The 12,426-nt window shown below is 48.3% G+C and overlaps 1 protein-coding gene and 1 pseudogene across 14 annotated transcripts in view; one reads left to right on the top strand and one right to left on the bottom strand.

Annotated features, from left to right (window-relative positions):
- NEO1 (neogenin 1) overlaps window positions 1–12,426 on the top strand; it is a 373,996-nt gene that overhangs the window by 17,982 nt on the left and 343,588 nt on the right. The gene's annotated exons all lie outside the window — the stretch shown is intronic.
- On the bottom strand, window positions 4,856–5,584 carry LOC311610086 (mitochondrial glutathione transporter SLC25A39-like; annotated as a pseudogene). Its single transcript has one exon. The product of its transcript is annotated as a mitochondrial glutathione transporter SLC25A39-like (transcript).

Genomic DNA, 12,426 nt, shown 5'->3' with positions numbered 1-12,426 from the left:
TGGACAGATACAAAAAAATGAAAGTAGACCACCAACTCACACCATTCACAAAAATAAATTCAAAATGGATAAAGAACTTAAACATAAGAAGGGAAACCATAAAAATACTAGAGGAATCCATAGACAGCAAAATTTCAAAGGCCAAAGCAATTTCTTCACTGATACAGCTCCTAGGGCAATGGAAACTAGAGAGAAAGTAAACAAATGGGACTACATCAAAACAAAAAGCTTCTGCACAGCAAAAGAAACCATTAACAAAACAAGAAAGCCCACAGTATAGGAGAACATATTTGCCAATGTTATCACAGATAAGGGTTTAATCTCCAACATTTATAGGGAACTCATACAACTTAACCAAAGGAAGATAACCCAATCAAAAAATGGGATGCAAATCAAAATGACAATGCAGTACCATCTCACACCTATCAGAATGGCTATCATCAACAAATCAATAAATGACAAGTGTTGGAGAGGATTCGGAGAAAAAAGAACCCTTGTGCACTGCTTGCTGGTGGGAATGCAGACTGGTGCAGCTGTTGTGGAGAACAGTATGGAGTTTCCTCAGAAAAAATATTGCTACAAAAAAATGTCCATGATTTTACTGCCTATGTTTTCTTTTAGAATTTTTATGGTTTTGAGTCTAACATTTAAGTCTTTGACCCATTTTTTTTGGTTAATCCTAACCGGAGGATATTTTTTCCATTGATTATTAGAGAGAGAAGAAGGCGATAGACAAGGGGAGAGAGAGAGAAAGAGAGAGAAACATTGATATGAGAGAGACATTTTGATTGGTTGCCTCCTGCATACTTTCCAACCAGGGCTGGTATTGAATCTGCAACTCAGGCATGTGCCCTTGACTGAGAATTGAGTCTGTGACTCTTTGGTGCATGGGCCAACACTGAGAAATAACCGCCAGGGCTTAATGCATTTTTAGTTTATTCTTGTGTATGGTGTAAGATGGAGGTTTAGTTTCACTTTTTTTTTTTTTTTTAAGCTATTTGTCCAATTTTCCAACACCATTTATCAAATATATCAAATAGATCAGCCATCGCCAACCACTGGTTGGCGATGGCTGATCTATTTGATAAATGGTGGTCTGTGAGGTCTGAAAGGTTGGTGATCACTGGAATAGACTATCTTTACCCCATTGTGTAGAATGCCTCCTTTGTCATATATTAATTGACCATATCGGTGTGGGTTTATTTCTGGGCTCTCTATTCTGTTCCATTGATCTGTGTGTCTGTTTTTATGCCAGTACCATCCTGTTTTGATTATTACGGCTTTGTCGTATAGTTTGATAGCATGTAATATGAGTCCTCCAACTTTGTTCTTTCTCAAGATTGCTTTCGCTATTTGAAGTGTTTTGTGGTTCCATGTAAATTGTTGTATTATTTGTTCTAGCTTTTGGAATATGCCATTCATATCTATAGGAATTGCATTGAATCTAGAGATTGCTTTGGGTAGAATGGACATTTTAATACTGTTAATTATTCCTATCCATCAACATGGTTTATGCTCCCATTTATTTGTATTTTCTTCACTTTTTTCTATGTCTTATAAGTTTTCGAGTACAGGTCTTCAGGTCTTTTATACCTTTGGTTAAATTAATTTCGAGTTATTTCTTCAAAGCAATTTTGAATAAGATTGTTTTTTTTATTGGTTTACAAACATGCAACTGATTTCTGGATACTTATTTTGTATCCTGCTAACTTACAGAATTCACTTAACAGTTCTAGTAGTTTTTTGGTGGAATCTTTCGGTTTCTCATGTCATCTGCAAATAATGAGTTTTCTTCTTTTTCAGTTTGGATGCCTTTTATTTTTTCTTCTTTTTGTCTGATTGCTGTGAGGACTTCCAGTACTATGTTGAATAAGAGTGGTGAAAGTGGGGGAGAAACCAAGATGGTGGCATAGGGTAGACACCCGAATGCAGCCTACCACAACAAATTTGAATTTAGAACTGGAAAACAGGGGAGGCATTGCCCTGAAGCGCCGGGCTGCTAGCTGACAGGAGGCTCTGCCATCTGGGAAGGAGAAGAGAAGGCACGCTGAACCTCAGGAACTGTGAAGGTACGGAGAACTGTGTGCACGAAAAGGCGCTGGCTTACTCCCGGCTTGGGAGAAGAAGGGCCAGACCGAGATTGCTGCTGGCTTACTCCCAGTGTGCGGAGAGGGCCGGCCGGGCTGAGTTCGCTGCTGGCTTACTCCCAGCACGGAGAGGGCGGACAGCTAACGCTTGGCTGGCTTTCTTGTTCGAGAGGAAAACAGAATCAGCCTATTGCTCTGATAGACTGCCCCAGAGAAGGAGAGGCCAGACTGTCAGGCAGTGGGCAGAGATCTCTCGGAGGTGTGTGAAGCCAGAGGCCATTACTGCGGGACTTGGGGAAAACAAAGGAAAACAAAGTTTGTCTGCACCAACCCGAGGGAAAACAAAGGTTGCCCAAGGGAAAACAAAGTTTGTCTGCACCAACCCGAGACTCTGCCCCCCCATATGTGGAAGCTCTCCCAGAGGCTGGCTTTCTCTAAGGAGGGACTGGCCAGAATCCAAAGCTTGTCTGCGCCTTTACCAAAGAGGTGCGCGCGCCTGCAACCAATCTTCCGAAACTCTCCACAAACAGGACTTTTCTAAGGCGAGACTGACAGGGAACTAAAGATTGTCTGTGCCACCCTGAGACCCCTCCCTATCCAAGTGGAGTACAGAACCCTCCTACCTGAGACACTGCTGATCCTCACAGCCAATTGGCTTGGAGATCAATGCTTCCCAGTGATACCAACAATAAGCAAGGCTTAACAACAAGACTGCGCACACAGCCCACAAAGGGCTACACCAAGACTGTCCACCGCAGGTAACTGGGAAGGCTGTGCTACTGGGCTCTCTACCAGAACACCTAGCACACAAAGCTATTCCATCAAATCAGGGAAACAACTAAAATGCAGACCAGAGGAAGGAGACAAAGGAAGGAGATGGAGGAAAAGAAAAGATTGGACATTGAGTTCAAAACTACAGTTATAAGGTTATTCAAGAATATCCTAAAAAAGGCCAATAAAATAAATGAGACCTATGAGGATATGAAAAGGGAGCAACTAGAAATAATAAGGGATCAACTAGAAATGAAGAAAACATTGTCTGAAAAAAAAAATTATACAAAGTCCTAAAAACAGAACGGAAGATCACAAGAATCAAGACAAAGATTTAGAACACAAAGAGCCAGAGGACACTCCTCTGCAGAAGGGAGAAAATAAGAGAATCCAGAAAGTTGAAGATAGTGTAAGAAACCTCTGGGACAATTTCAAGCGAACCAACATCAGAATTATGGGGATTCCAGAAGAAGAGAGAGAGCAAGATTCCGAAAGGATACTGGAAGAAATAGTGACAGAAAACTTCCCCCACCTGGGGAAAGAAATAGACTTACAAATCCAGGAAGCCCGCAGAACCCCAAACAAAAGGAATCCAAGGAGGACCATACCAAGACACATCATAATTAAAATTCCAAGAGCAAAAGACAAAGAGAATATTTAAAGCAGCAAGAGAAAAGCAGGTAGTTACCTATAAAGGAACACCCATACGATTGTCAGCTGATTTCTCAACAGAAACCATGCAGGCCAGACGGGAATGGCAAGAAATATTCAAGGTGATGAATTGCAAGAACTTACAGCCAAAAATAACCTACCCAGCAAAGCTATCACTCAGAATCAAAGGACAGATAAAGAGCTTCACAAATAAAAAAAGCTAAAAGAGTTCATCACCGCCAAACCAGAATTATATGAATTGCCCAAGGGGGTTATTTAGGAAGAGGAAGAAGATAAAGATAAAAATTATGATCAACAAATATGTAACTATCAACAAGTGAATCTAAAAACCAAGGGAATTAAAAAGTCTGATGAACAATAGTAACTGGTGAATATAATAGAATCAGAGGTATGGAAGGGGAGTAGACTGACGATTCTCAGGGAAAAGGGGACTGGGGGTGCGGGAAGAGACCGAACAAAAACTGTGCACCTTTGGATGAGGACAATGGGGGATGGGGAAAGGACAGAAGGTGGGGTGGGAACCTGGTGGAGGGAAGCAATTGAGGCGGGGAAGAGGAACACATTTGTAATAATCTGAACAATAAAGATTTATTTAAAAAAAAAAAAAAAAGAATGGTGAAAGTGAACATCCCTGTCTTTTTCCCAATCTTAAGAGAAACACTTATAGTTTTTGCTTATTGAGTATGATGTTGGCTGTGGGCTTGTGATATATGGCCTTTATTATGTTGAGATATAGTTCTTCCATTCCCACTGTGCTGAGAATTTTTATCATACTTGGATTTTGGATTTTGTCAGATGGTTATTCTGCATCTATTGATGTGATCATGTGGTTTATATCTTTAATTTTATTTTTGTGGTGTATCTCATTTATTGTTTTGTGGATGTTGTAATAACCTGGCATCTCTGGAATAAATCCCACTTGATCATGGTGTATGATCCTCCTTCCCCCCACTTTTCCCCCCCTAAATTTGTCATCTTTACACCCAGTGAATTAACAGCAATGGGTTCAGACTGGCCATGCCAGGGTTCTGTAGTCCTTGGGGGCAGGCCCACCTACAACAAACACAGGAAAATGGGTGAGAGGGCAGGGGGAGGAGAGAGTTAACAGATTTTATCTTCAACTTGGGGTGTTGGGTGAAAAAGTGATGATTCTTGGGGCTTGGGATCAGGACCAGCAGGAAGAAAGCTGTGGGCCCTCCAAGGGGTGGGCTGGTACCCCTGGTGCTGTGCTGATTGGAAAGAAAAATGAGGCCTCCTCCCCTGAGGACTAGGCACTTGTCTCAGTCTCCTCCTGCCCCACACCAACCATGAAAGAGATGGGGCCCTCATCCCCTTGCTCCTCTCACTGGCTTAGAGGCTGTTTCTGGTTGAGCCTCCGAAAGAAGCTTTTGCCCAACTCATATGTACTTACCATGATGGCACAGGAAGATGCAGCCTTGATGATCTTTGGGAGGAAGCCTATGAAGAGTCCATTGGTGCCGGACTCAGCCTGGATCCTCCACAGCAGCAGCCAGGTGGAGTTGGTGTGTAGGAGTGACACTCTCACAGCGTCAATTGCTCTCAGCGCAACCTAGGGTTAATTTGTCATCACATTGAAGGGTAGAGTCAGGATCACAGCCACTGTCCCTTAGGTGCCACCAGCCACAAAGCTGATGCTCTGATATCTAGTCCTTTGCTTTGAGCCCACTCAGCTAGCTCTTCACCAGCTCATAGTTGAACCAGTACAGGGCTGACAAGGGCACATTCTGAAGATCAGTGGTTCTCCAGTCCAGCCACAGTGAGTGCCAGCTGCCCTGAGCTACAGAGGTTTGGACACAGGCATCCAACTCCTGGTATGACACATGCTTAGCCTGCAACTGTCCGTACCAGCTCTAAGGGGCTTACCCCCTTACTCACGGTGTCCAAGTGGGCCAGTGTACCAGCCACCATGTGTGCATGAAGTCAGAGGTCAGGGCTCGACCACACAGGAATTCCTTGAGTTGGTCATAAGCCATGAAGTAGATGGTGGTTGCTGGCATACTCATCCCCATGGTGGCTGGGAGGCTACTCCACAGGGTCCTGGTGTCCTTACATCTCACAGTCTTCACAAAGACATCCATAGTGCCAGTGAAGTGAGTGGGTCCTGAAACCAGATCGCATAGTGGGCACCATTTGGGCATAGGTACAGGGGTTCCAAGATACCTTTGCAGTACAGGATACACTTCCTTGTGGGTTAGAGAGAGGAGGGCAATTTGGTGTAAGAGAGGCTTCAGAGTCTGAAGGGAGGTATCAGCTCCCTGGTCATTGAGGGGCATTGAGACTGGAGGTGGGCCTTCACCATGTCCAGGGGAATCATGAAGAGGGAGGTGACCACAGCCCCAGCTCCTGAGCCACCATTTGTTGGAGAGGGATGATGCCCTCAGGGTCCTAATCAGCCATCTTATAGCTTCAATTCTGTCTTTAGGATGGTCCCATAGATTTTGGGTTGTTGTATTCTCATTTTCATTTGTTTTAAGGTATCTTTTGATTTCTTCCTTGATCTCTTTGTTAAACCATTCGTTGTTTAGTAATATGTTTTTTAGCCTCCATGTGTTTGTGTGTTTTCAGTTTTTTTCTTATAATTGATTTCTAGTTTCATATTGTGGTTAGAGAAGATGCTTCATATGATTTCAATCTTCTTAAATTCATTGAGACTTATTTTGTGTCCTAATATGTAGTCTATCCTAGAAAATGTCCCATGTATAATTGAAAAGAATTTATATTCTGCTGCTTTGGGGTAAAATGCTCTAAAGATACCAGTTAAATCCATCTGATCCAGTGTGTCATTAAGGCCATCGTTTCCTTGTTGATTTTCTGTCTGGAAGATGTATCTATTGATGTCAATGTGGTGTTAAAGTCCCCTGCTTTGACTGCATTACTGTCAATCTCATTTTGGGTTGTTGTATTCTCATTTTCATTTGTTTTAAGGTATCTTTTGATTTCTTCCTTGATCTCTTTGTTAAACCATTCGTTGTTTAGTAATATGTTTTTTAGCCTCCATGTGTTTGTGTGTTTTCAGTTTTTTTCTTATAATTGATTTCTAGTTTCATATTGTGGTTAGAGAAGATGCTTCATATGATTTCAATCTTCTTAAATTCATTGAGACTTATTTTGTGTCCTAATATGTAGTCTATCCTAGAAAATGTCCCATGTATAATTGAAAAGAATTTATATTCTGCTGCTTTGGGGTAAAATGCTCTAAAGATACCAGTTAAATCCATCTGATCCAGTGTGTCATTAAGGCCATCGTTTCCTTGTTGATTTTCTGTCTGGAAGATGTATCTATTGATGTCAATGTGGTGTTAAAGTCCCCTGCTTTGACTGCATTACTGTCAATCTCATTTTGGGTTGTTGTATTCTCATTTTCATTTGTTTTAAGGTATCTTTTGATTTCTTCCTTGATCTCTTTGTTAAACCATTCGTTGTTTAGTAATATGTTTTTTAGCCTCCATGTGTTTGTGTGTTTTCAGTTTTTTTCTTATAATTGATTTCTAGTTTCATATTGTGGTTAGAGAAGATGCTTCATATGATTTCAATCTTCTTAAATTCATTGAGACTTATTTTGTGTCCTAATATGTAGTCTATCCTAGAAAATGTCCCATGTATAATTGAAAAGAATTTATATTCTGCTGCTTTGGGGTAAAATGCTCTAAAGATACCAGTTAAATCCATCTGATCCAGTGTGTCATTAAGGCCATCGTTTCCTTGTTGATTTTCTGTCTGGAAGATGTATCTATTGATGTCAATGTGGTGTTAAAGTCCCCTGCTTTGACTGCATTACTGTCAATCTCTTCTTTTGTGTCCATCAAGATTTGCTTTACATACTTAGGTGCTCCTATGTTGGATGCATAAATGTTTATAAAGTTTGTACCTTTTTATTGGCTTGTTCCCTTTATCACCATGTAGTGCCCTAAAATCTGTATTGTCAGATATAAGTATTGCTACTCCTATTTTAAAAATTTTTTTCATTTCATGAAATACCTTTTTCCATCTCTTTACTTTTTGTCTGTATCTTTTATTCTGGGGCGGGACCTCTTATAGACAGCATATGGATCTTGTTTATTTATCCATTCAGCTACCCTATATCTTTTGATTATAGCATTTAAGCCATTTACATTTAAATTGATTATTGATAGGTACTTGTCATTTTATTCTTTTAGCTATGTTTCTGTTTTTTTCTCCTCTTCTTCCTGTGCCTCCTTCTTCCTCTTTTCTTCTTTCCAGTCCTACTCCTCCTTTCCCTCCTCTCCTCTATTTCCTTCTTTTCCTTCTCTTCCTCCCCTAACTCCTCTTGGGCCCCCTCATTCTTCCTTGGGTCCTGCCTCTCTTCCTCTTGTTACTCCTCAACCCTTTTTACATTTCTTGTTATACTTATTTAGCTTTTCTTGTCTGGGAATCTATTTGTCCTTCAATTTTATTCTTTCTTTTTAATTCTCTCATGAGGATATGTTTTTATTGATTTTAGAGAGAGAGAAGAAGGGAAAGGGAAGGAGGGAGGTAGAGAGTGATGGGGGGTGAGGGGCAGAAAGAGAAAGAGAAACATCGATTGCTTGCTTCTTGCATGTGCCCGACCAGGGATCAAGCCTACCATTGGGTATGTGTCCTGACTAGGAATCAAACTTATGACCCTTTGGTGCACTGGATGATGCTCTGACTGAGACACACCGGCCAGGGCTGACCTTTGGTTTTAAATGATATACTGGGTAAAGTAGTCTTGGTTGTAGGTTCTTGATTTTTATCACTTTGAATATTTCACACCAATTCTTTCTGGTGAAATGTTCTTCTGAGATTGAGAAGTCAGCTGTCAGTCTTTTGGGAGTTGCCTTGTAGGTAATTAAGCACTTTTCTTTTGTTGTCTTGAAGATTCTCTATTTGTCTTTAACCTTTGTCATCTTTTTTTTTTTTTTTTTTTTAAATCAATCTTTATTGTTCATATTATTACAAAGGTTCCTCATTTTTTCCTCCCTCCACCAGGTTCCCACCCCACCCTCTGCCCCCTCCCCATCCCCCATTGTCCTCATCCATAGGTGCACAGTTTATGTTCAGTCTCTTCCTCCCTCCCTTTCCCCGATAGTAAATCCCTTTTCAGATAGTAAATCTGTTACTTAGCATTTTCTCATATCAATAATACCTCCACATGCCCAATGATACACTTCACACAGAAGACATTTTCAAATAGGTCAACCAGCCTCATCCAGGCCCCACCCAAGGCACTCACAGATCAACACCCCAGCGCTATACTAACTCAACACATCCAGATCTAAGCCTTCATCACTTGATTCAGCAGACCCTCAAGTTCCCGCAAAAGTTTCCAGCCATGTCTGAGAGGCAGCCGTGGGCAGGTACAGGCGAGGAGCAAGCTGTTTCGGGCCTGGCTGCTTCGGGCCTGGCCTCTGTTGCTCTGGTTCGTTCCACAACCAGCTGCTCCGGGTCTGGTCACTGCCGCTCCCGACCTAGTTGCTCTGGACTTGGCTGTTGCTGCTACAGGCCTGGCCGCACCCGACCCGGCTGCTCTGGGACCGGTTGCTCTGGTCCCGGCCGCTCCGGGCCTGACCGCTCCCAGCCTGTCAGCCGCTGCTCCGGGCCTGGCTGCTCCCAGCCTGGCAGCCACTGCTCCTGGCCTGGCCGCACCAGACCCGGTTGCTCCGGGCCTGGCCGCTCCCAGCCTGGCAGCTGCTGCTCCGGGCCTGGCCGCTCCCAGCCTGGCAGCCACTGCTCCTGGCCTGGCCGCACCAGACCCGGCTACTCCGGGCCTGGCCGCTCCCAGCCTGGCAGCTGCTGCTCCGGGCCTGGCCGCTCCCAGCCTGGCAGCCGCTGCTCCTGGCCTGGCCGCACCAGACCCGGCTGCTCCGGGCCTGGCCGCTCCCAGCCTGGCAGCTGCTGCTCCGGGCCTGGCCGCACCAGACCCGGCTGCTCCGGGCCTGGCCGCTCCCAGCCTGGCAGTCGCTGCTCCGGGCCTGGCCGCACCAGACCCGGCTGCTCCGGGCCTGGCCGCTCCCAGCCTGGCAGCCGCTGCTCCGGGCCTGGCCGCTCCCAGCCTGGCAGCCGCTGCTTCTGGCCTGGCTGCACCAGACCCGGCTGCTCCGGGCCTGGCCGCTCCCAGCCTGGCAGCCGCTGCTCCGGGCCTGGCCGCTCCCAGCCTGGCAGCCACTGCTCCGGGCCTGGCCGCACCAGACCCGGCTGCTCCGGGCCTGGCCGCTCCCAGCCTGGCAGCCGCTGCTCCGGGCCTGGCCGCTCCCAGCCTGGCAGCTGCTGCTCCGGGCCTGGCCGCTCCCAGCCTGGCAGCCGCTGCTCCTGGCCTGGCCGCACCAGACCCGGCTGCTCCGGGCCTGACCGCTCCCAGCCTGGCAGCTGCTGCTCCGGGCCTGGCCGCACCAGACCCGGCTGCTCCGGGCCTGGCCGCTCCCAGCCTGGAAGCCGCTGCTCCAGGCCTGACCACACCAGACTCGGCTGCTCCGGGCCTGGCCGCTCCCAGCCTGGCAGTCGCTGCTCCGGGCCTGGCCGCACCAGACCCGGCTGCTCCGGGCCTGGCCGCTCCCAGCCTGGCAGCCGCTGCTCCGGGCCTGGCCGCTCCCAGCCTGGCAGCCGCTGCTCCTGGCCTGACCGCACCAGACCCGGCTGCTCCGGGCCTGGCCGCTCCCAGCCTGGCAGTCGCTGCTCCGGGCCTGGCCGCACCAGACCCAGCTGCTTCTGGCCTGGCCGCTCCCAGCCTGCAGCTGTTGCTCTGGGCCTGGCCGCTCCCAGCCTGGCAGCCGCTGCTCCGGGCCTGGCCACACCAGACCCGGCTGCTCCGGACCTGGCTGCTCCCAGCCTGGCAGCTGCTGCTCCGGGCCTGGCCGCTCCTAGCCTGGCAGCCGCTGCTCCAGGCCTGGCCACACCAGACCCAGCTGCTCCGGGCCTGGCCGCTCCCAGCCTGGCCGCCGCTGCTCCGGGCCTGGCCGCACCCGACCCGGCTGCTCCGAGCCTGGCCGGTCCCAGCCTGGATGCTCCGTGCTTCGCTACTGCTGTTCTGGGCCTGGCTGCTCCCAACCCGGCTGCTCTGGACCGGGCTTCTCCGGGCCCAGCCACTCCGTGTCTGGGTGTTCCTGGACTGGCTTCCCTGGGCTTGGCCGCCTCTGCCTCAGGCCTGGCTGCCACTGCCCCAGGTCTGGCTGCTCCAGTGCTGGCCGTTGATGCTCTTGTTCTGGCTGCTGCTGCTCTGGGGCCTGGCTACTGCTGCTCCGGGCCCAGCTGCCACTGCCTTGTGCCTGGCCACTCTAGGCCTGGTCGCCGCTGTTCCAACATTCTGTCCCTTTTTTCTCCTTTTTTTTTCTTTTTTAAAAACAAAACAAAACGCATTTATGTTGCAATGTTGGCTGGTGCGTTGAGTTCTGACTTAGTCTTTGATTTTTCAAGATCTTCTTTGTATTCTTAAGTAATTTTACTATCATTTGCTCTCACTTGATTTCTTCACATTGAGAACTTCTTTGGTTTCTTCCTCCTTGTCCTGGGAGCTCAGCAGGTTGGCCTGTGGCACCCCTTTGTTCTCCGTGGGCTCCCGCGCTGCTCCAGCCTGTTGCCGGGGTCGGCGCCGCCCAGGAAGCAGCCCCCGTCCTTGGCTCCGTTGCCAGCGCTCAGCAGTCAAAGGCTCAGGGGCACCCCCCCCACTGGGGGCCCCGTCGCCCGGCTCCTTGCTGGCGCCCGGCTGGCCGGTGTCCGGCAGGGGCTCCTGCTCCTCGTGGCGTTCCTCCAGTCTGGAGCTTTCTTTCTCCCTCCCACTAGGGGAGTCCAGGATCAGAGTCAACAGACTGTCCTCTGCGCACAGTGTGCGCGACTCCGGGGGCTCGGCCTTTCGCCGCGCTCCCAGGACTCCACCTCACAGCTCTGTCTCCCCCTGCCCGAGCCTGGGTCCCCAGGGACTGGCCCAGACCTGGAGTTCGGGGCGGTCTGGACTGAGGCTCAGAGCTGCCGCCAGAGGCTTTGTTTCTTCCGGCTAGGGTAATCCAGCATCAGAGTCAACATTCAGTCCTCTGCGCGCCATGTGCGCGCGACTCCGGGGGCCCTGCATTTCGCCGTCCCCCGGGATTGTCTCCCCCTGCCTGAGCCTGGGTCCCCAGGGTCTGGCACATAACTTGGGGCTCAGCGCTGCCGGTTCGGGGGTTCAGCCCAGGCTGGGGGTTCTATTTCCTTCCTGCTAGGGAACGCCGGGCAGCACCCAGCCCTCTCCTCCTCTCCGGCTGCGACCTCTCCGCGCGCGCGTGCGTGCGAGCGCGCAGCATGTCTCCGTACCTTAGGCTTTTTTTCAGCTCCTCTGATTTTCCTTCTGGTTTTCTCCCTCTTTCCTATTGTAGAGTTTTCAGTCAGTCGACTACCTGTAGCTCTGGGCAATGTCCACTCTACATTTTAGTTGTATTCCCTTGAAATTGTTGTGAGCTGCTGCGGCTAGGTGTATACCCGAGCAGCCATCTTGGATCCTCTCTCCAACCTTTGTCATCTTAATGATGATGCATCTTGGTGTGGGCCTCTTTGGATTCATCTTTTTTGAGACTCTTCGTGCTTCCTTGAATTGTATGTCTCTTTCCTTCACCAATTTAGGGAAGCTTTCATTTATTATTTTACTAAATAGATCTTGATCCCTTGTTCCGCTCTCCTTTTTCTCTCTCTCCTTCTTATACCCCTGCTAGTGGCCTGGTGCATGAAATTCTTGAACGGGGTTAGGGAGAAGAGGGAGGAGGGTGTCTCTTAGCCCAGCCTGTACCCTCTCTAATCTGGGACCCCTTTGTTCCCAACTGCTCCCCTCTGCTGGCCTGATCACCCCTAACTACCATCTCCTGTCAGCCTGATCTTGCCCCAACAGCCATCTCCTGCTTGCCTGATTGCCCCTAACCCCCTGCTGGCC

The sequence above is a fragment of the Pipistrellus hanaki genome, assembly GCF_964339955.1.
Source record: "Pipistrellus hanaki genome assembly, chromosome: 1".
Lineage (NCBI taxonomy): Eukaryota > Metazoa > Chordata > Mammalia > Chiroptera > Vespertilionidae > Pipistrellus > Pipistrellus hanaki.
The sequence above is the reverse complement of the archived record's forward strand: the minus strand, read 5'-3'. Positions and strand labels throughout refer to the sequence as shown.